The sequence below is a fragment of the Arachis hypogaea genome, chromosome 5 (assembly GCF_003086295.3).
Source record: "Arachis hypogaea cultivar Tifrunner chromosome 5, arahy.Tifrunner.gnm2.J5K5, whole genome shotgun sequence".
NCBI classification, from domain to species: Eukaryota; Viridiplantae; Streptophyta; class Magnoliopsida; order Fabales; family Fabaceae; genus Arachis; species Arachis hypogaea.
Genome location: NC_092040.1, coordinates 77,771,975 through 77,794,558, shown reverse-complemented (window position 1 = coordinate 77,794,558; position 22,584 = coordinate 77,771,975). Strand labels below are relative to the sequence as shown.

Sequence of the window (22,584 nt, the reverse complement as noted above, 5' to 3'; positions counted from 1 at the left end):
TTTGTCAGACGAGCACTCGGTTGTCAGGCGATCAACCATGCATCGTGCAATCAGGAATCCAAGAGATAAACACTAGAGCCTTGTTGCTTTGTAGAACAGAGTGGTTGTCAGTCACTTTGTTCATGAGTGAGAATGATGATGAGTGTCACGGATCATCACATTCATCAAGTTGAAGAACAAGTGATATCTTAGAACAAGAACAAGCGGAATTGAATGGAAGAACAATAGTAATTGCATTAATACTCGAGGTACAGCAGAGCTCCACACCTTAATCTATGGTGTGTAGAAGCTCCACCGTTGAAAATACATAAGTATAAGGTCTAGGCATGGCCGAATGGCCAGCCTCCCAATGATCTAAGATAGCATAAAAATGAAGATAGCTACCAAAGTCCCTAAATACAATAGTAAAAGGTCCTACTTATAGAAAACTAGTAGCCTAGGGTGTACAGAGATGAGTAAATGACATAAAAATCCACTTCCGGGCCCACTTGGTGTGTGCTTGGGCTGAGCAATGAAGCATTTTCGTGCAGAGACTCTTCTTGGAGTTAAACGCCAGCTTTAGTGCCAGTTTGGGCGTTTAACTCCCATTTGGGTGCCAGTTCCAGCGTTTAACGCTGGGATTTCTGAGGGTGACTTTGAACGCCGGTTTGGGCCATCAAATCTTGGGCAAAGTATGGACTATCATATATTGCTGGAAAGCCCAGGATGTCTACTTTCTAACGCCGTTGAGAGCGCGCCAATTGTGCTTCTGTAGCTCCAGAAAATCCACTTCGAGTGCAGGGAGGTCAGAATCCAACAGCATCTGCAGTCCTTTTTAGTCTCTGAATCAGATTTTTGCTCAGGTCCCTCAATTTCAGCCAGAAAATACCTGAAATCACAGAAAAACACACAAACTCATAGTAAAGTCCAGAAAAGTGAATTTTAACTAAAAACTAATAAAAATATACTAAAAACTAACTATATCATATCAAAAACATACTAAAAACAATGCCAAAAAGCATACAAATTATCCGCTCATCAGTCATCTAGAGTCTTTGAGCCAGGACAAAAAGTTCTGCTCTTCAACTCTAGGCTCAAATTATTCCCAGCAAAACTTAAATCCCGGTGGAGGGGTCCGTATGTGATTACAGGAGTGTTACCATATGGATATGTTGAGCTTCAAGACATTGATTCTGATAAAAAGTTCATCGTTAATGGACAGAGGATCAAACATTACCTTGAAAGTAATTTTGAGCAGGAATGCTCAAAACTGAGGTTTGAATGAGTCTCAGTAAAGGTCCAGCTAAAAACAATAAAGAACCGCTTGCTGGGAGGCAACCCAGTCATTAGCAGGTTATTTGTTCTATAAAAGTTTGATATACATTCTTCAAGGTTGATCATTGAAATTGAAGGAATTCATAGAGTTACAGAAGGATTCAGTGCACAAAGCAGAGAAAAGGAGCTTGTTGGCAAGAAAACGCCAGTAAGGGGGTACTCTGGGCGTTAAATGCCAGAATGGATACCATTCTGGGCGTTTAACTCCATTCTGGGCGTTTAACGCCAATAGAGGCACCATTTTGGGCGTTAAACGCCAGAATGGGCACCATTCTGGGCGTTTAACGCCAGAATTGCAGCATCCTGGGAGTTCAGCAAAACGCCCAATGATAAAGGGGTTTCTGGCGTTTAATGCCAGCCAGGTACCTGGCTGGGCGTTAAACGCCCATAATGGCCACCAAGTGGGCGTTAAACGCCAGAATGGATACCATTCTGGGCGTTTAACGCCAGAAAGGTAGGGGACAGAGATTTTGTTTTCCACTTCAAATTTTTTCAAACTTTCTCATTTTGATCCATAATTTTTTTGCATAAACACATTACAAACTTTCATCATTCACCTTCAATTTTCAAAAATTAAACAACTTTCTAAATCATTCCTCAAAATCTCTTTCAAATCCTTTCCAAATCTTCTTCAAAAACTCAAATATCTTCTCAAATTCTTTCCATATCTTCTCAAATCTCCTTCAAAATTTTTGAAATCTCTCCCCTCCCTTATAAATAACACTCGGCCATCCCCCTCTCCCCACCATTCGAATTTGCTCTCCTCCTCTCTCTCCTCTTTCCTTTCTTTTGCTTGAGGGCAAGCAAACCTCTAAGTTTGATGTGCTTTTCCGTGATCACTAAGCCAAGATTTATCAAGATCATGGCTCCTAAGGGAAAACAAACCAATTCAAGATGCAAGAAAGAGAATACTCCAAAGAATCTTTGGAGTCAAGAGAAGTTCTTAACCAAAGAACATGCAGACCATTACCACAAAATAATGGGTCTGAGGTCAGTGATCCCGAAAGTTAAATTCGATCTGAAAGGAGACGAATATCTGGAGATCCAAGAGCAAATTCGAAACAGAGGATGGGAAGTTCTAACCAACCCTGAGACAAAGGTTGGAAGAAACATGGTTCAGGAATTCTACTCAAATCTGTGGCTGACAGATAAGCAGAGAATGACTGGAACTGCTTTTCATACCTACAGAACCATGGTCAGAGGGAGAATTATTTACTTCCATCCGGACAAAATAAGGGAGGTCTTCAAATTGCCTCAACTACAAGATGATTCTGAATCCTTTAATAGGAGAATGGTGAGAGCAGATAAGGGGTTGGATCAAGTTCTAGAGGACATATACCTCCCTGGAACAAAGTGGACAACCAATTCAAAAGGTGTCCCAAACCAACTCAAGAGAGGAGATCTCAAACCAATTGCAAGAGGTTGGCTAGACTTCATTGGGCGTTCTATATTGCCCACTAGCAACCGTTCTGAGGTCACCATCAAGAGAACAGTGATGATTCATTGCATTATGTTGGGAAAAGAAGTGGAGGTTCATCATCTGATTGCTTGTGAGATTTACACAATTGCAAACAAGAATTCCACTGAAGCCAAACTGGCTTACCCAAGCTTAATCTCTTTGCTATGTAAAGATGCTGGGGTGAGGATGGGAGTAGATGAATTCATCCCAATTGAACATCCAATCACCAAGAAGTCAATGGAAGGACAAATGCAAGATAACTCTATCAAAAGGAGGGCGTAAAAGTTCCTCCCTGAACTTCCTGAAATTGACTACTGGGCCAGCCTAGAAGCATCTGTTTCCAAGCTGCAAGAAACTATGGAACAAATTAAGGAAGAACAGCAGAATCAAAACTGCATGCTCTGTAAATTACTGAAGGAACAAGAGAAGCAGGGGCGTGAGCTACAGGAGCTGAAGCGCCAGAAGCTCTCCCTTGAAGGGTCAAATACCCCACAAGTTGAGGGAGCATCCACTTCTCAAAATCAAGGTTGTTGAGTCCTAACTCTGTGATAACCTCTATCATTAGGAGTCTATTTTAGAGTCATTTAATTTTTTGTTTTCTATTACTATTAGTCTTATCTTATATTTATTTTTGAGTCTTGTTCTTAATTCATGATTAATAAAATTTAAGGTTCATGTCTTAAAGCTATGAATGTCCTATGAATCCATCACCTCTCTTAAATGAAAAATGCTTTAATCACAAAAGAACAAGAAGTACAGGATTTCGAATTTATCTCTGAAAATAGTTGAAATAGTTTGATGTGGTGACAATACTTTTTATTTTCTGAATGAATGCTTGAACAGTGCATATGACTTTTGAATTTGTTGACTAAAGAATGTTAAACTTGTTGGCTCTTGAAAGAATGATGAAAAAGGAGAAATGTTATTGAGGATCTGAAAAATTATCAAATTGATTCTTGAAGCAAGAAAAAGTAGTGAATTCAAAAAAAATAATAAATATAAAAAGTGATCCAAGAGTGTGCTTAAGAACCCTGGACACCTCTAATTGGGGACTCTAGCAAAGCTGAGTCACAATCTAAAAAGGTTCACCCAGTTATGCGTCTGTGGCATGTATGTATTCGGTGGTAATACTGGAAGACAGAGTGCTTTGGGCCACAGCCAAGACTCATAAAGTAGCTATGTTCAAGAATCATCATACTTAACTAGGAGAATCAATAACACTATCTGAATTCTGAGTTCCTATAGATGCCAATCGTTCTAATCTTCAAAGGATAAAGTGAGATGCCAAAACTGTTCAGAAGCAAAAAGCTACTAGTCCCGCTCATCTAATTGGAGCTAAGTTTCATTGATATTTTGGAGTCTATAGTATGTTCTCTTCTTTTATCCTATTTGATTTTCAGTTGCTTGGGAACAAGCAATAATTTAAGTTTGGTGTTGTGATGAGCGGATAATTTATACGCTTTTTGGCATTGTTTTTAGTACATTTTAGTTACTTTTTAGTATGTTTTTATTAGTTTTTATTTAAAATTCACTTTTCTGGGCTTTACTATGACTTTGTGTGTTTTTCTGTGATTTCAGATAATTTCTGGTTGAAATTGAGGGACCTGAGCAAAAATCTGATTCAGAGGCTGAAAAAGGATTGCAGATGCTGTTGGATTCTGACCTCCCTGCACTTGAAGTGGATTTTCTGGAGCTACAGAAGCCCAATTAGCGCGCTCTCAATTTTGTTGGAAAGTAGACATCCTGGGCTTTCCAGCAATGTATAATAGTTTATACTTTTTCTGAGATTTGATGGCCCAAACCGGCGTTGAAAATCAGCTTTAGAATTCCCGGTGTTTAACGCCGGAACTGGCACAAAAATTGGAGTTACACGCCCAAACTGGCACAAAAGCTGACGTTTAACTCCAGGAAAAGTCTCTACACATGAAAGCTTCAATGCTCAGCCCAAGCAAACACCAAGTGGACCCCGGAAGTGGATTTTTATGTCATTTACTCATTTCTGTATATCCTAGGTTACTAGTTCACTATAAATAGGATATTTTGACATTTATCTTTATCTCATGACACATTACACATTTTTTATTGTATCTTCTACGGCATGAGTCCCTAAACCCCATGGTTGGGGGTGAGGAGCTCTGCTGTGTCTTGATGGATTAATGCAATTACTACTATTTTTCATTCAATCACGCTTGCTTCTATTCTAAGATATCACTTGTTCCTCAACTTGATGAATGTGATGATCCGTGACACTCATCATCATTCTCACCTATGAACGTGTGCCTGACAACCACCTCCGTTCTACTTTAGATTGAGTGAATATCTCTTGGATTCCTTAATCAGAATCTTCGTGGTATAAGCTAGAATTGATGGCGGCATTCAACAGAATCCGAAAGGTCTAAACCTTGTCTGTGGTATTCTGAGTAGGATTCAAGGATTGAATGACTGTGACGATCTTCAAACTCCTGAGGGCTGGGCGTTAGTGACAGACGCAAAAGAATCACTGGATTCTATTCCAACCTGATTGAGAACCGACAGATGATTAGCCGTGCTGTGACAGAGCGCGTTGAACATTTTCACTGAGAGGATGGGAGGTAGCCACTGACAACGGTGAAACCCTACATACAGCTTGCCATGGAAGGAGCCTTGCGTGCATGAAGAAGAAGACAGTATGAAAGCAGAGATTCAGAAGATAGAGCATCTCTAAAACCTCAACCTGTTCTCCATTACTGCAAAACACAAGTATTTATTTCATGTTCTTTTACTTTTCACAATTAAACCTAAGAATTATTGATATCCTGACTAAGAGTTACAAGATAGCCATAGCTTGCTTCAAACCAACAATCTCCGTGGGATCGACCCTTACTCACGTAAGGTATTACTTGGACGACCCAGTGCACTTGCTGGTTAGTTGTGCAGAATTGCAAAAGTGTGATTGCAATTTCGTGCACCAGTGATCCCCGAGGTCCCTTTTAAACTCAAGAAAAATGTGTATCCGGAGATCCGACATGAGATCCAAAGAAGAGGTTGGGAAGTTCTAACAAACCCCATTCAACATGTCAGAATCCTAATGGTTCAAGAGTTCTATGCCAATGCATGGATCACTAGGAACCATGTTCAAAGTATGAACCCGAACCCAAAGAATTATCTTACAATGGTTCGGGGGAAATACTTAGATTTTAGTCCAAAAAATGTGAGGTTGGCATTCAACTTGCCCATGATGCAAGGAGATGCACGTTCCTACACTAGAAGGGCCAACTTTAATCAAATTTTGGACCAAGTCCTTATGAACATATGTGTGGAAGGAACTCAATGGAAAAGAGACTCCAAAGGCAAGCCGGTTCAATTAAGAAGACTGGACCTCAAGCCTGTGGCAAGAGGATGGTTGGAGTTCATCCAATGCTCCATCATCCACACTAGAAACCGATCCGAAGTTACTGTGGATTGGACGATCATGATTCATAGCTTTATGAATGGAAAGGAAGTAGAAGTTCATGAAGTCATCTCCCTTGAATTCTACAAAATAGCCGAAAAGTCCTCCACCATGGCAAGGCTAGCTTTTCCTCATCTTATTTTCCATCTATGTTAATCAGCTGGAGTTATCATAGAAGGAGACATCTCCATTGAGGAGGACAAGCCCATCACTAAGAAGAGGATGGAGCAAACAAGAGAGCCCACTCATGGATCCCAAGAGACGCATGAGGAAGCTCATCACCAAGAAATCCTGGAGATGCCTCAAGGGATGCACTTTCCTCCCAACAACTATTGGGAACAACTCAACACTTCTCTAGAAGACTTGAGTTACAATATGGATCAATTAAGGGTGAAACATCAAGAACACTCCATCATTCTCCATGAAATTAGAGAAGATCAAAGAGCAATGAGGGAGGAGCAACAAAGGCAAGGAAGAGACATAGAGGAGCTCAAGGACATCATTGGTTCTTCAAGAAGAAAGCACCACCATCACTAAGTTGGACTCATTCCTTGTTCTTATTTCTCTGTTTTTCGATTTTTAAGCTTTATGTTAGCTATGTTTGTGTCTTTATTACATGATCATTAGTATGTAGTAACTATGTCTTAAAGCTATGAATAATTCCATGAATCCTTCACCTTTCTTAAATGAAACATGTTTTTAATACAAAAGAACAAGAAGTACATGAGTTTCGAATTTATCCTTGAATTTAGTTTAATTATATTGATGTGGTGACAATACTTTTTGTTTTCTGAATGAATGCTTGAACAGTGCATATTTTTTATCTTATTGTTTATGAATGTTAAAATTGTTGTCTCTTGAAAGAATGATGAACAAAGAGAAATGCTATTGATAATCTGAAAAATCATGAAATTAATTCTTGTAGCAAGAAAAAGCAGTGAATAGCAAAAGCTTGCGAAAAAATATAAAAAAAAAAGTGGCGAAAAAAAATGTAATAGAAAGAAAAAGAAAAAGCAAGCAGAAAAAGTCAATAGCCCTTAAAACCAAAAGGCAAGGGTAAAAAGGATCCAAGACTTTGAGCATCAATGGATAGGAGGGCCCAAGGAACTAAAATCCAGGCCTAAGGGGCTAAATCAAGCTGTCCCTAACCATGTGCTTGTGGCATGCAGGTCCAAGTGAAAAGCTTGAGACTGAGTGGTTAAAGTCGTGATCCAAAGCAAAAAGAGTGTGCTTAAGAACCCTGGACACCTTTAACTGGGGACTTTAGCAAAGCTGAGTCACAATCTGAAAAGGTTCACCCAGTCATGTGTCTGTGGCATTTATGTATCCGGTGGTAATACTGGAAAACAAAATGCTTAGGGCCACGGCCAAGACTCATAAAAGTAGCTGTGTTCAAGAATCAACAAACTTAACTAGGAGAATCAATAACACTATCTGAAATTATAAGTTCCTCTAGAAGCCAATCATTCTAAACTTCAAAGGAAAAAGTAAGATGCCAAAACTGTTCAGAAGCAAAAAGCTACAAGTCCCGCTCATCTAATTATAATTAATATTCATTGATATTTGAGGATTTATAGTATGTTCTCTTCTTTTTATCCTAATTGATATTCTGTTGCTTGGGGACAAGCAACAATTTAAGTTTGGTGTTGTGATGAGCGGATAATTTATACGCTTTTTGGCATTGTTTTTAGGTAGTTTTTAGTAGGATCTAGCTACTTTTAGGGATGTTTTCATTAGTTTTTATGCTAAATTCACATTTCTGTGATTTACTATGAGTTTGTGTGTTTTTCTATGATTTCAGGTATTTTCTGGCTGAAATTGAGGGACCTGAGCAAAACTCTGATAAGAAGGTTGACAAAGGACTGCTGATACTGTTGGATTCTGACCTCCCTGTACTCGAAATAGATTTTCTGGAGCTACAGTACTTTAAATGGCATGCTCTCAACGGCGTTGGAAAGTATACATCCAGAGCTTTCCAACAATATATAATGGTCCATACTTTATTCATACTTTATTCGAGATTAGATGACATAAACTGGCGCTCAACGCTAGTTCCATGTTGCAGCCAGAATCACGTCACGAACTAGAGTTGAACGCCAAAAACACGTTAAAACTTGGCGTTCAACTCCAAAAGAAGCCTCTGCACGTGTGATGAGCGGATAATTTGTACGCTTTTTGGCATTGTTTTTAGTATGTTTTTAGTATGATCTAGTTAGTTTTTAGTATACTTTTATTAGTTTTTAGTTAAAATTCACTTTTCTGGACTTTACTATGAGTTTGTGTGTTTTTCTGTGATTTCAGGTATTTTCTGGCTGAAATTGAGGGACCTGAGCAAAAATCTGATTCAGAGACTAAAAAGGACTGTAGATGCTGTTGGATTCTGACCTCCCTGCACTCGAATTGGATTTTTTGGAGCTACAGAAGCCCAATTGGCGCGCTCTTAACGGCGTTGGAAATTAGACATCCTGGGCTTTCCAGCAATATTTGATAGTCCATACTTTGCCCAAGATTTGATGGCCCAAACCGGCGTTCAAAGTCACCTTCAGAATTCCCAGCGTTAAACGCCGGAACTGGCACAAGGATGGGAGTTAAACGCCCAAACTGGCACCAAAGCTGGCGTTTAACTCCAAGAGAAGTCTCTACACGAAAATGCTTCAATTCTCAGCCCAAGCACACACCAAGTGGGCCCGGAAGTGGATTTTTATGTCATTTACTCATCTCTGTAAACCCTAGGCTACTAGTTCTCTATAAGTAGGACCTTTTACTATTGTATTTTTATCTTCTGATCTTTGGAATCTTTTGATCTTTAGATCTTTTGATCACATTGGGAGGCTGGCCATTCGGCCATGCCTAGACCCTGTTCTTATGTATTTTCAACGGTGGAGTTTCTACACACCATAGATTAAGGTGTGGAGCTCTGCTGTACCTCGAGTATTAATGCAATTACTATTGTTCTTCTATTCAATTCCGCTTGTTCTTGTTCTAAGATATCACTTGTTCTTCAACTTGATGAATGTGATGTTCCGTGACACTCATCATCATTCTCACCTATGAACGTGTGCCTGACAACCACCTCCGTTCTACCTTAGATTGGGTGGATATCTATTGGATTCTTTAACCGGAATCTTCGTGGTATAAGCTAGAACTGATGGCGGCATTCAAGAGAATCCGGAAGGTCTAAACCTTGTCTGTGGTATTCTGAGTAGGATTCAATGATTGAATGACTGTGACGAGCTTCAAACTCCTGAGGGCGGGGCGTTAGTGACAGACGCAAAAGAATCACTGGATTCTATTCCGGCCTGATTGAGAATCGACAGATGGATAGCCGTACCGTGACAGGGTGCGTTGAACATTTCCACTGAGAGGATGGGAGGTAGCCACTGACAACGGTGAAACCCTTGCATACAGCTTGCCATGGAAAGGAGTAAGAAGGATTGGATGAAGACAGTAGGAAAGCAGAGAGACGGAAGGGACCAAGCATCTTCATACGCTTATCTGAAATTCCCACCAATGAATTGCATAAGTATCTCTATCTTTATCTTTATGTTTCATTCGTATATCACCTATACCCATTTGTGTTTGCCTGACTAAGATTTACAAGGTGACCATAGCTTGCTTCATACCAACAATCTCTGTGGGATCGACCCTTACTCCTTACTTGGACGACCCAGTACACTTGCTGGTTAGTTGTGCGAAGTTGTAGTGATCACAATTTCCTCCACCAAGTTTTTTTGGCGCCGTTGCCGGGGATTGTTCGAGTATGGACAACTGACGGTTCATCTTGTTGCTTAGATTAGATATTTTTTCAGAATTCTCGAGAATGAATTCTAGAGTTTCATGATGATCTGTTGAAGTCTGGCTGGCTGTGAAGCCATGTCTAATTTTATTGGACCGAGGTTTCAAATTATCATCACAAGAGCTTGTTGATTTCTATCAATCTTGATGTTGGAGCAGTGATCTGCTAAGGCTTGGCTGGCCATTGGCCATGTCTAGTGTTCTGGACCGAAGCTTTCTTTGAAAGCTTGGCTGGCTATGAAGTCATGTCTAATTCCTGGACCGGAGTCTTAGACTAGCATTGCAATGATTCCTGGAATTCTCATTAAGAATTTTGATACCTTTATTTTCTTTTCCACTTAATTTTCGAAAAAGCACAAAAAAATTACAAAATCATAAAATCCAAAAAAAATTTCTTGTTTGAGTCTAGAGTCTCATTTTAAGTTTGGTGTCTTGCATGCATTGTTATTTGATTTTAGTTGCATTTTGATTATTCCTTATTATTAAAAATCCAAAAATATTTTTAATTTGTGTCTTTTCAAGTCAATAATACAGAGGATTGAAGATTCAGAACATTCAGCAGAGGAATTACACAGAAAAAGCTGGGCGTTCAAAATGCCCAGTGAAGAAGGCAAACTGGCGTTTAAACGCCAGCCAGGGTGCCTAACTGGGCGTTTAACGCCCAAAAGGGTAGTAGTTTGGGCGTTAAACGCCAGAATGTGCACCATTCTGGGCGTTTAACGCCAGGATGGCACATAGAGGGAAGATTTTGTTCTCAATTCAAAATTTTTTTTTTCATGTTTTCAAAATCTTTTCAAAATCAAATCTTTTTCAAATCAAATCTTTTCAATCAAATCTTTTTCAAAATCAACTTCTTTTTATTTTCAAAGATACTTGCTATCAATTAATGATTTGATTCAACATTTCAAGTATGTTGCCTTTTCTGTTGAGAAAGGTTTAATGTGTGAATCATATCCTTTCTTGTTAGCCAAGTTATTAATTTTTAAAATCAAATCTTTTAAAAATGTTTTTCAAATCATATCTTCTCAATCACATCTTTTTAAAACCAATCATATCTTTTTTATTTTCTAATTTCAAAATCTTTTTCAAAAATCACTTGATTTCTTTTCCACTCTTATTTTCGAAAATCAATTAGTGTTTTTCAAAATGTTTTCAAAATATTTTACTTAATTTTCGAAAATTACTTCCCCTCTTCTCACATCCTTCTATTTATGGACTAACATTATTCCTCAATGAATAATTCGAACTCTATCTCTCTTGATAAGTTCAAATTCTTCTACTTCTGCCTTGCATTTTTCTTGTCCTCTGACACCTCAAGGAATCTCTATACTGTGACATAGAGGATTCCACATTCTCTTCTCTTTCTTATGAGCAGGAGTAAAGACAAAAGCATTCTTGTTGAGGCTGACCCTGAACCTGAAAGGACCTTGAAGCGAAAGCTAAGAGAAGCTAAGGCACAATTCTCTGTAGAGGACCTAACAGAAATCTTCAAAGAAGAAGACCCCATGGCAGCCGAAAACAACAACAATGCCAACAATGCAAGGAAGGTGCTGGGTGACTTTACTGCACCTACTCCCGACTTCTATGGGAGAAGCATCTCTATCCCTGCCATTGGAGCAAACAACTTTGAGCTTAAGCCTCAATTAGTTTCTCTAATGCAATAGAATTGCAAGTTCCATGGACTTCCATTGGAAGATCCTCATCAGTTTTTAGCTGAATTCTTGCAAATTTGTGACACTGTCAAGACTATTGGGGTTGACCCTGAAGTCTACAGACTTATGCTATTCCCTTTTGCTGTAAGAGACAGAGCTAGAATATGGTTGGACTCACAACCTAAAGAAAGCCTGAACTCTTGGGAAAAGCTAGTCAATGCCTTCTTGGCAAAGTTCTTTCCACCTCAGAAATTGAGTAAGCTTAGAGTGGAAGTCTAAACCTTCAGACAGAAGGAAGGAGAATCCCTCTATGAAGCTTGGGAAAGATACAAACAATTAATCAGAAAGTGTCCCTCTGACATGCTTTCTGAATGGAGCATCATAGGTATTTTCTATGATGGTCTCTCTGAACTATCCAAGATGTCTTTGGATAGCTCTGCTGGAGGATCTCTTCATCTAAAGAAGGCGCCTACAGAAGCTCAAGAACTAATTGAAATGGTTGCAAATAACCAATTCATGTACACTTCTGAAAGGAATCCTGTGAACAATGGGACTAATCAGAAGAAAGGAGTTCTTGAGATTGATACTCTGAATGCCATATTGGCTCAGAACAAAATATTGACTTAGCAAGTCAATATGATTTCTCAAAGTCTGTCTGGAATGCAAAATGCACCAGGTAGTACTAAGGAGGCTTCATCTGAAGAAGAAGCTTATGATCCTGAGAACCCTTCAATGGAAGAGGTGAATTACATGGGAGAAATCATCCAAATCTTTCATGGAAGGATCAACAGAGACCTCAACAAGGTTTCTACAATAATAATGATGGAAGAAACAGGTTTAGCAATGGCAAGCCTTTTCCATCATCTTCTCAGCAACAGACAGAGAGTTCTAAGCAGAACACCTCTGACTTAGCAACCATGGTCTCTGATCTAATCAAAACCACTCAAAGTTTCATGACTGAAACAAGGTCCTCCATTAGAAATTTGGAGGCACAAGTGGGTCAGCTGAGCAAGAAAATTACTGAACTCCCTCCTAGTACTCTTCCAAGCAATACAGAAGAAAATCCAAAAGGAGAGTGCAATGCCATCAACATGGCCGAATTTGGAGAGGAGGAAGAGGCAGTGAGCGCCACTGAGGAAGACCTCAATGGACGTCCACTGGCCTCCAATGAGTTCCCCAATGAGGAACCATGGGAATCTGAGGCTCAAAATGAGACCATAGAGATTCCATTGGATTTACTTCTGCCATTCATGAGCTCTGATGAGTATTCCTCCTCTGAAGAGGATGAGTATGTCATTGAAGAGCAAGTTGCTAAATACCTTGGAGCAATCATGAAGCTAAATGACAAGTTATTTGGAAATGAGACTTGGGAGGATGAACCCCCTTTGCTCACCAAAGAACTGGATGACTTGTCTAGGCAGAAATTACCTCAAAAGAGACAGGATCCTGGGAAGTTTTCAATACCTTGTACCATAGGCACCATGACCTTCAAGAAGGCCTTGTGTGACCTAGGGTCAAGTGTAAACCTCATGCCTCTCTCTGTAATGGAGAAGCTAGGGATCTTTGAGGTGCAAGCTGCAAAAATCTCACTAGAGATGGCAGACAACTCAAAAAAACAAGCTTATGGACTTGTAGAGGATGTTCTGGTAAAAGTTGAAGACCATTACATCCCTGCTGATTTCATAGTCCTAGAGACTGGGAAGTGCATGGATGAATCCATCATCCTCGGCAGACCCTTCCTAGCCACAGCAAAGGCTGTGATTGATGTTGATAGAGGAGAATTGATCATTCAAGTGAATGAAGAATCCTTTGTGTTTAAGGCTCAAGGATACCCCTCTGTCACCATGGAGAGGAAGCATGAAGAGCTTCTCTCAAAACAGAGTCAAACAGAGCCCCCACAGTCAAACTCTAAGTTTGGTGTTGGGAGGCCACAATCAACTTCTAAGTTTGGTGTTGAACCCCCACATTCAAACTCTAAGTTTGGTGTTGGGAGGTTCCAACATTGCTCTGAGCATCTGTGAGGCTCCATGAGAGCCCTCTGTCAAGCTATTGACATTAAAGAAGCACTTGTTGGGAGGCAACCCAATCTTATTACATCTATCTACTCTCTTTTGTTATTTTATGTTTTTTGTAGGTTGATGATCATGAGAAGTCACAAAATCAATTGAAAAAGCAAAAACAGAATGAAAAATAGAAAGAAAAATAGCACACCCTGGAGGAAGATCCTGCTGGCGTTTAAACGCCAGTAAGGCTAGCAGATGGGCGTTTAACGCCCAGTCTGGCACCATTCTGGGCGTTTAACGCCAGAAAGGGGCACCAGACTGGCATTAAACGCCAGAAAAGGGCAAGCACTTGGCGTTAAACGCCAGAAATGGGCACCAGCCCGGCGTTTAACGCCAGAATTGGCACAAAGAGCAACTTTGCTCGCCACTTGGTGCAGGGATGACTTTTCCTTGACACTTTAGGATCTGTGGACCCCACAGGATCCCCACCTACCCCACCACTCTCTCTCTTCTTCACCCATTCACCAATCACCTCAACACCTCTTCCCCAAAAACCTTTCACCTATCAAATCCCATCTTTCTCTTCACCACTCACATCCATCCTTCATAAAACCCCACCTACCTCACCATTCAAATTCAAACCACTTTCCCTCCCAAACCCACCCTCCCATAGCCGAACTATAACCCTCCCCCCACCCCTATATAAACCCATCTTCACTCCTTCATTTTCACACAACCTAAACACTACTTCTCCCCTTGTGGCCGAACAACAAAGCCTCCTCCATCTCCTTCAATTCTTCTTCCTCTACTCTCTTCTTTCTTCTTTTGCTCGAGGACGAGCAAACCTTTTAAGTTTGGTGTGGTAAAAGCATTGCTTTTTATTTTTCCATAACCATTTATGGCATCCAAGGCCGGAGAAACCTCTAGAAAGAGGAAAGGGAAGGCAAAAGCTTCCACCTCCGAGTCATGGGAGATGGAGAGATTCATCTCAAGGGTGCATCAAGACCACTTCTATGAAGTTGTGGCCTTGAAGAAGGTGATCCCCGAGGTCCCTTTTTCACTCAAAAAGAGTGAATATCCGGAGATCCGACATGAGATCCGAAGAAGAGGTTGGGAAGTTCTTACCAACCCCATTCAACAAGTCGGAATCTTAATGGTTCAAGAGTTATATGCCAATGCATGGATCACCAAGAACCATGATCAAAGTGTGAATCCGGACCCAAAGAATTGGCTTACTATGGTTTGGGGGAAACACTTGGATTTTAGTTCGAAAAATGTAAGGTTGGCATTCAACTTGCCCATGATGCAAGGAGATGAACACCCTTACACTAGAAGGGTCAACTTTGATCAAAGGTTGGACCAAGTCCTCACAGTCATTTGTGAAGAGGGCGCCCAATGGAAGAGAGATTCAAGAGGAAAGCCGGTTCAATTGAGAAGGCATGACCTCAAGCCAGTGGCTAGAGGATGGTTGGAGTTTATCCAACGCTCAATCATTCCTACTAGCAACCGGTCCGAAGTTACTATAGACCGGGCTATCATGATTCATAGCATCATGATTGGAGAAGAAATAGAAGTTCATGAGGTTATATCCCAAGAACTCTATAAGGTGGCGGACAAGTCCTCTACCTTGGCAAGGTTAGCCTTTCCCCATCTCATTTGTCACCTCTGTTATTCAGTTGGAGTTGACATAGAGGGAGACATCCCCATTGATGAGGACAAGCCCATCACTAAGAAGAGGATGGAGCAAACAAGAGACCCCTCTCATCATCAAATCCCTGAGATGCCTCAAGGGATGCACTTTCCTCCACAAAACTATTGGGAGCAACTAAACACCTCCCTAGGAGAATTGAGTTCCAACATGGGACAACTAAGGGTGGAGCACCAAGAACATTCCATTCTCCTCCATGAAATTAGAGAAGATCAAAGAATCATGAGAGAGGAGCAACAAAGACAAGGAAGAGACATTGAGGAGCTCAAGCACTCCATAGGACCTTCAAGAGGAAGAACAAGCCGCCATCACTAAGGTGGACCCGTTCTTTAATTTCCTTGTTCTTTACTTTCCTGTTTTTCGAATTTTAGTGCTTATGTTTATCTATGTTTGTGTCTTGTGATCATTAGTGTCTTAGTGTCTATGCCTTAAAGTTATGAATGTCCTATGAATCCATCACCTTTCTTGAATAAAAAAATGTTCTTAATTGAAAAAGAAAAGAATTGCATGAATTTTGAATTTTATAACAGTTTAATTATTTTGATGTGGTGGCAATACTTTTGTCTTCTGAATGTATGCTTAAACAGTGCATATGTCTTTTAAATTTGTGGTTCATGAATGTTGGCTCTTGAAAGAATGATGAAAAAGGAGACATGTTACTGAGGATCTGAAAAATCATAAAAATGATTCTTGAAGCAAAAAAAAAGCAGTGAATACAAAAAAAAAAGAGAGAAAGAGAAAAACGAAAAAAAGGAAGAAAGAAAAAGAAAGAGAAAAAGAAGAAAAAAAAAGAGAAAAATAAAAAAATAAAGTTGTGATCCAAGGCAAAAAGAGTGTGCTTAAGAACCCTGGACACCTCTAATTGGGGACTCTAGCAAAGCTGAGTCACAATCTGAAAGGGTTCACCCAATTATGTGTCTGTGGCATGTATGTATCCGGTGGTAATACTGGAAGACAGAGTGCTTTGGGCCACGGCCAAGACTCATAGAGTAGCTATGTTCAAGAATCATCATACTTAACTAGGAGAATCAATAACACTACCTGGATTTTGAGTTCCTAAAGAAGCCAATCATTCTGAATTTCAAAGGATAGAGTGAGGTGCCAAAACTATTCAGAGACAAAAAGCTAAAAGTCCCGCTCATCTAATTAATACTAATCTTCATAGATGTTTTTGGAATTCATTGCATGTTCTCTTCTTTTTATCTTATTTGATTTTCAGTTGCTTGAGGACAAGCAACAATTTAAGTTTGGTGTTGTGATGAGCGGATAATTTGTACGCTTTTTGGCATTGTTTTTAGTATGTTTTTAGTATGATCTAGTTAGTTTTTAGTATATTTTTATTAGTTTTTAGTTAAAATTCACTTTTCTGGACTTTACTATGAGTTTGTGTGTTTTTCTGTGATTTCAGGTATTTTCTGGCTGAAATTGAGGGACCTGAGCAAAAATCTGATTCAGAGACTAAAAAGGACTGTAGATGCTGTTGGATTCTGACCTCCCTGCTCTCGAAGTGGATTTTTTGGAGTTACAGAGACCCAATTGGCGCGCTCTTAACGGCGTTGGAAAGTAGACATCCTAGGCTTTCCAGCAATATATGATAGTCTATACTTTGCCCAAGATTTGATGGCCCAAACCGGCGTTCAAAGTCACCTTCAGAATTCCCAGCGTTAAACGCTGGAACTGGCACAAGGATGGGAGTTAAACGCCCAAACTGGCACCAAAGCTGGCGTTTAACTCCAAGAGAAGTCTCTACACGAAAATGCTTCAATGCTCAGCCCAAGCACACACCAAGTGGGCCCGGAAGTGGATTTTTATGTCATTCACTCATCTCTGTAAACCCTAGGCTACTAGTTCTCTATAAGTAGGACCTTTTACTATTGTATTTTTATCTTCTGATCTTTGGAATCTTTTGATCTTTAGATCTTTTGATCACATTGGGAGGCTGGCCATTCGGCCATGCCTAGACCCTGTTCTTATGTATTTTCAACGGTGGAGTTTCTACACACCATAGATTAAGGTGTGGAGCTCTGCTGTACCTCGAGTATTAATGCAATTACTATTGTTCTTCTATTCAATTCCGCTTGTTCTTGTTCTAAGATATCACTTGTTCTTCAACTTGATGAATGTGATGATCCGTGACACTCATCATCATTCTCACCTATGAACGTGTGCCTGACAACCACCTCCGTTCTACCTTAGATTGGGTGGATATCTCTTGGATTCTTTAACCGGAATCTTCGGGGTATAAGCTAGAACTGATGGCGGCATTCAAGAGAATCCGGAAGGTCTAAACCTTGTCTGTGGTATTCTGAGTAGGATTCAATGATTGAATGATTGTGACGAGCTTCAAACTCCTGAGGGCGGGGCGTTAGTGACAGACGCAAAAGAATCACTGGATTCTATTCCGGCCTGATTGAGAACCGACAGATGGATAGCCGTGCCGTGACAGGGTGCGTTGAACATTTTCACTGAGAGGATGGGAGGTAGCCACTGACAACGGTGAAACCCTTGCATACAGCTTGCCATGGAAAGGAGTAAGAAGGATTGGATGAAGACAGTAGGAAAGCAGAGAGACGGAAGGGACCAAGCATCTTCATACGCTTATCTGAAATTCCCACCAATGAATTGCATAAGTATCTCTATCTTTATCTTTATGTTTCATTCGTATATCACCTATACCCATTTGAGTTTGCCTGACTAAGATTTACAAGGTGACCATAGCTTGCTTCATACCAACAATCTCTGTGGGATCGACCCTTACTCGCGTAAGGTTTATTACTTGAACGACCCAGTACACTTGCTGGTTAGTTGTGCGAAGTTGTAGTGATCACAATTTCGTCCACCAACGTGTAAAGCTCAAGCTCAGCCCAAGCACACACCAAGTGGGCCACGGAAGTGGATTTCTGCATCAATTACTTACTTCTGTAAACCCTAGTAGCTAGTCTAGTATAAATAGGACATTTTATTATTGTGTTAGACATCCTGGATTGTATTTTTGATCCTGTGATCATGTTTTGGGGGCTGGCCATTCGGCCATGCCTGGACCTTCATCACTTATGTATTTTCAACGGTGGAGTTTCTACACACCATAGATTAAGGGTGTGGATCTCTGCTGTAGCTCGAGTTTTAATGCAATTACTACTATTTTCTATTCAATTCAGTTTATTCCTGTTCTAAGATATTCGTTGCACTTCACCATGATGAATGTGATGATCTGTGACACTCATCATCATTCTCACCTATGAATGCGTGACTGACAACCACTTCCGTTCTACCTTAGACCGGGCGTATATCTCTTGGATTCCTTAATCAGAATCTTCGTGGTATAAGCTAGAATTGATGGCGGAATTCATGAGAGTCCGGAAAGTCTGAACCTTGTCTGTGGTATTCTGAGTAGGATTCAGGGATTGAATGACTGTGACGAGCTTTAAACTCGCGACTGTTGGGCGTGATGACAAACGCAAAAGAATCAATGGATTCTATTCCAGCATGATCGAGAACCGACAGATGATTAGCCGTGCTGTGACAGAGCATTTGGACCTTTTTCAGTGAGAGGATGGGATGTAGCCATTGACAATGGTGATGTCCTACATACAGCTTGCCATGGAAAGGAGTAAGAAGGATTGGATGAATGTAGTAGGAAAGTATAGATTCAGAAGGAGCACAGCATCTTCATACGCCTATCTAAAATTCCCATCAATGATTTACATAAGTATTTCTATCTTTATTTTTTGTTTATTTATTATTAATATTTGAAAACTCCATAACCATATATTATCCGCCTAACTGAGATTTCCAAGATGACCATAGCTTGCTTCATACCAACAATCTCCGTGGGATCGACCCTTACTGACGTAAGGTTTATTACTTGGACGACCTAGTGCACTTGCTGGTTAGTTGTGCGAAGTTGTGAAGAAAGTGCTGAGTTATAAACGCGCATACCAAGTTGAATGCCATTATTAGAGATCACAATTTCGTGCACCATGCATCCTCACATACCAGCCTCTGAATTTACCGAGACACATCCGGAATGCTATGGGACACGTACAAATCGCGGGCAACCTTTTTTTCCCCGCCTTGTTCTCAGATCTTGTCTCAGCAGCCAGAGTATCCTACAGAGCTGGGACACCAAAGCCATACTTCCACGGGATGATTAGTACGTCCCTAACGGGAGATATCTCAGGCCACCACTTGCCACTACCAGCCAGTCCACAGAAGATGCTGCAGTTCCTCCACCATCTACGAGTCAGCTGCTGCATCAAATACTGAAGAGGTTGGACCAACAAAACCAGAAAGCAAAGCTCCGAGAGCGTCGCAACCACCGTCGATTCAAATACCTCAAGGAGCTACTCACAGGCAACCAAAGACCTGAAGAGGACCCAGGCACTCCGGACTCCACTTCCTTTACCAGCACAGGGAGCCATGACAGTCTCGACTGTGGAGATACTGCCACCAGTCCATCATTATTCCTGACAGATGGCACCGAGGATGGTGCAAAACCTTAAGTGTGGGGAGGTCGGTCAGTACCTGACTTCTGGAGGAATTCTTTTCCCCTAACACCAATTTCTTGTTCTTTAGTATAGGATAGATTGCATATTAGTAGGTTATTTGCATGCATGTTCTACATGATTAAAAAGACAATAAGTTTCTTTTAAGACCATATATTTTTTGAAAATTTCACTAATTTAAATCAAAATATTTATGTTAAATTTGTTTGAAGTTGAATTGGAATAGGATTTTTGAGCTAAAAGAACACACAACCCATGAGACTTTGAACCTAAATACATGGTTACACTATTTAACCATAAACATTTTTATTTCTTGTGTGTTTACTTCTCTATGATTGTAATCTGAATTTTGTTTTATCCTATATGTCCAATATTAATGGGTTATATGCATGAATATGATTGAGGCCATTGTTTGTTTAGCTTACAGATCCCAAATAAGCCTACCTTTTAATTACCTTTGTTAACCACTTTGAGCCATTTTAATCCCATTCGTTCTATATTTTACCACATTACTAGCCTTAAGCAGAAAAACAATGAAAAATTCCAATTGAATCTTTGGTTAGCTTAAGATAGAATTTGTGTGTTAGCTAAGTATGGGAAAATTGTGGGAATAAAGAGTAATAGGAAAAAGTGTCATGATAAAATAAAGGGAATTTGGGTACCTATTCATGTGAAACCATAAAAGAAAAATTACAAGCCTATGTGCATAAAAAAAAATTAATTCTCCTTTACTTTAGTGAATAAGGGGACAAAATCACCCCAATGATAAGTCAAAGTTAATAATCAATGCACATGTGATAAAAATTACAATAAAGGTTGATACATGAATATGGAATGTGAAAAGGAGATTTTGGGTAGCTAAGAAGAATATTAAATTTATATAGAATATATGTATGTTAGGTGAGAGCTTAGGTTAATTAAAGATTGAATGTATAAGCTGACTTAGCCGTATGTGTATCCTCACCCTTACCTTAGCCCCATTACAACCATGAAAAGACCTCATGATGTTTGCATTGGCATTTTAAAATTGTTGATTAATTAGGTGAAAAACAAAATTTTTGAACGCATGATTAGAGAAGGATAAAGTGATTACCCCATATACTAGAGTTGATTAGAGTGCACACGCACCAACAGTAAGGGTTCAATGCTCAGTCCTGTATTTCCTGCTTTCACAAGCTATCTTCTTACAAATTTATCTGCTTTTACTATGTGATTTGAATTAGTGAAATCTGCCCCATGTTTTGTCTTAGGTAACTTATCTATTTTTTATCATGTAGACAAAACTCATATAGTTGCATTCATATGTATATAGGTTTCATTGCATAACATGAGTCTTGCATGTTCGTATTCATTCATATTTGTCTCCTTCAACTTAGCATGAGGACATGCTAATGTTTAAGTGTGGGGAGGTTGATGAACCACTATTTTGTGATTCATATTGTGTTTAATTGTGTTGTTTTATCAAGTCTTCACCCACTTATTCATATGATCTGTATGTATTTACAATTCCTTCTTGAAAATATTCTATGATTAAAAACTTGCTTCCTTAGACCTCTTTGTTGTATATTTTAATCTTCTTTCATACCATTCGATGCCGTGATATGTGTGTTAAGTGTTTCAGGCTTCATAGGACAGGAATGGCGTAAGGAAAGAGGATGAAGCATGCAAAAATGGAAGGAACTCAAGGAGTTGAGGAGATAACCAACGAGAAGTCACGCGGTCGCATGGCTGACGCGACCGCACGAGATGGAAGAAATCAAAGTGACGCGCCCGCGTGCCTGACGCGGCCGCGCGGATTGGAAGCTGCACGACGACGTGAATGCGTGGACGACGCGCACGCATGGTACGAGAAATACTGAGTGACGTGATCGCATGGACAACGCGGCCGCGTGATGTGCGCGATCTGCAGAATTACAAAAGTCGCTGGCAGAGTTTCTGGGCCAGATTTCAACCCAGTTTTCGGCCCAAAAACACAGATTAGAACCAGGGAACATGCAGAGACAACAACAATAATTCATTCTGCAGAATTTTTAGTTTTTAGATCTGAATTTACTTCTCCCCTAGGTTTTTCTCTTTTCTACATTCATAAATTAGGATTTGAAGACTTTTGGCTTTAGCTTTTGAGAAGAGTCTACCTCCAGTACTAGTCATTATAGCTTGTTATTTATTTTTCATTTTACTCTTCCATATTCCTGATTTTTCCAGAAGTTGACACTGGATTACTTTTAGAATTTGTTAATACAAGAACTATTTTTATTTTTAATTGATTCCTTTGATTATTATTTATCATGTTCTCCAATATTTCTTTTTCTTATTTCGTGGATTTTTACAAACATGATGAGTGAGTAGTTCCATAACTTGATTGGGAGATGATTGAAAGGAAACCTTGAGTTGGATTACTCAAGAGAAGAATTGTAATTGGGTTTATTGTTGGATCACCTTCCAGTCATTGACATTAGTCCTTCTCAAGGAGAGGATTAGGACTTGTGACTAGAAATAGCTTTCCAACTTGCTTGACTTTTCTTTACCTAGTAAGGGATAACTTAGCAGAGCAACCTTCAATTATCAATTAATCTTGAGAGTACTTCAACAAGAATAGGGCTTCCAACTAATCTACTCTCAGTCAAGGCTTTTATTTAAATTATCTAAATTCTCTGATTTAATTTCCTGTTTATCAACTCAACCATTTTTGAAAACACCTGATTAATAAAATAGCAC

The 22,584-nt window shown here is 39.8% G+C and overlaps 1 non-coding gene across 1 annotated transcript; it reads right to left on the bottom strand.

Moving 5' to 3' along the window:
• Positions 1–11,908: 11,908 nt before the first annotated feature.
• On the bottom strand, positions 11,909–12,016 carry LOC112804195 (small nucleolar RNA R71). The gene has a single exon (XR_003202815.1). It is a non-coding gene; the product is annotated as a small nucleolar RNA R71 (small nucleolar RNA).
• Between the last annotated feature and the right edge of the window lie 10,568 nt (positions 12,017–22,584).